The following is a 2,232-nucleotide window of genomic DNA, read 5'->3' as shown; positions in this document are numbered from 1 at the left end:
TAGATAGATAGATAGATAGATAGATAGATAGATAGATAGATAGATAGATAGATAGATAGATAGATAGATGGTACAGGGTGAGTTGAAGATGAAGGGGTGATATCTAGAGAATAAAATTAAGGAGTGAGAGAGGATTATACTAGGAGAAGGAGAAAGGGAGGTAGAATGGGGTAAGTCATCTCACATAAAGCAGGCAAGAAAAGGCTTTAACAGTGGAGGTAAAATGGGGGAAGGTGAGAGAGAATAAGTGAATCTTATTATCATAGGATTATGCTTAAGAAGGGGATAACATACACACACAATTGGGTATGGAAATCTATCTTACCTTACAGGAAAATGGGGGAGGGGGAAGGACAAGAGAGCAGGGGGATGATAGAGGGGAGGGCACATTGGGAGAAGGGGTAATCAGAAGCAAACACTTCTGAGGAGGGACAGGGTTAAAAGAGAGAATAGAATAAATGGGGGGTGAGATAGGATGAATGGAAATACAGTTAGTTTTTCACAACATGACTACTATGGAAGTGCTTTGCACGACTACACACCTATAACCTGTATCGAGTTGCTTGCCTTTTCAATGAGGTTGGGTGGGGAGGGAGAAAGGGAGAAAATTTGGAACCCAAAGTTTTAAAAACACATGTTAAAAAATTGTTTTCACATACAACTGGGAAATAAGAAATACAGGAAATGGGATATAGAAATCTATCCTGCCCTAAAATAAAATAGAAGGGGATAAGAGAAGTGGGGAGAGATAGAAGGGAGGGCAGATTAGGGGAAGAGGTATTCTGAATGCATGCCATCTTGGGGTGGGGGGAGGGAAAAGATGGGGAGAAAATTAAAACTCAAAATCTTGTGGAAGTGAATGTTGAAAACTAAAAATGAATTAAAAAAACAAAAATAAATAAATGAATAATTTTAAAAAGATAATAACAAAATAAAATAGTATGACTTTAAAAGTCTGAAGCTTGGGAAAAAAGAGCCCAACTTTAACATAAAATTAAAAATTGAGAATTAGGCATGAAAATGAAGAAATAAAGAAAAAAAATAAAAAGAAAAAAATAAAGAAAAAAGAATCAGACAATTAAAAGCTGCTATAATGTTAGGGAAGATCAAGACATAAACTCAGAAGACAATGATATCAAAACAACTATAAGCAAAGGTTCAAAGGAAAAAATAAAAGAGGAATTGGACACAAGTTCAACAGATTTCCTGGAAAAGCTAAAAAAAAATAGCCTTAAAATCAAATAACAGTTATTGAGGAAAAATTAGGAAAAATGAGAGTGATGCAAGAAAATTATGAAAAGACAGTTAACAGCTTGGTAGAAGTGGCACAAAAATACTGAAAAAAATGACACCTTAACTAAAAACAAACAGAAATAGTCCAATGGAAAAAGAGGTACACAACCTAACTGATGAAAAATTACTCTTCAAAAAGAAGAATTGGCCAAATGGAAATGAGGTGCAAAATCTCACTAAAGAAAATAATTCTTTAACAATTGGAATTGGTAAGTGAAAGCTAATGACTCCATAAAATGATGTCTATTTAGGCTCTTTTAATCATGATTTTCAGGTAGTCCAATAATTCTTAAATTTTCTCTCCTTGATCTATTTTCTAGATCAGTTGTTTTTCCAAAGACTTATTTCATTTTTTCTTGTATTTTTTCATTCTTTTGACTTTATTTTATTGTTTCTTGATGGTTCATAAAGTAATCAGGTTTTGCTTCTCAATTCTAATTTTAAGGAATTCTTTTCTCTTGTGATTTTTAAATCTTTTTCCTCCAATTGGCCAATAACAATTGGTGTTATTTTCTTCACTTTTTGTGCCTCTTTTACTAAGCTATTAAATCCTGTTTCCAGAGTTTCTTGCATCACTCTCATTTATTTGCCCAGTTTTTCCTGTACCACTCATTTTTTCTTTATCCCTTCCAGGACTTCTTGTTGGATTTGTGTCCATTTGACTCATTCTTAGAGGTTTTGTTTGTAGCAATGTTCATAGTCTTGGTCTTCCCTGTCACCACATTAGACTTTTATCATCAGGGTCTTTTTGTTTTTGTTGTTTGCTCATTTTTTCAGTCTATTTCTTTTTTTTAATTAATTAATTTATTTTTAGTTTTCAATATTCACATTCCACTTTGAATTTAAAGTTCCCCCCTCCCTCCTTTCTCTCCTTCCCCCTTTTTTCCTCCACCCTCCCCAAGACAGAGTACAATCTGATACAGGCTCTACCTATACATT

The sequence above is a fragment of the Vombatus ursinus genome, unplaced genomic scaffold, assembly GCF_900497805.2.
Source record: "Vombatus ursinus unplaced genomic scaffold, bare-nosed wombat genome assembly UNPS02014812.1, whole genome shotgun sequence".
NCBI lineage: Eukaryota > Metazoa > Chordata > Mammalia > Diprotodontia > Vombatidae > Vombatus > Vombatus ursinus.
This window is presented reverse-complemented; position numbering follows the sequence as displayed.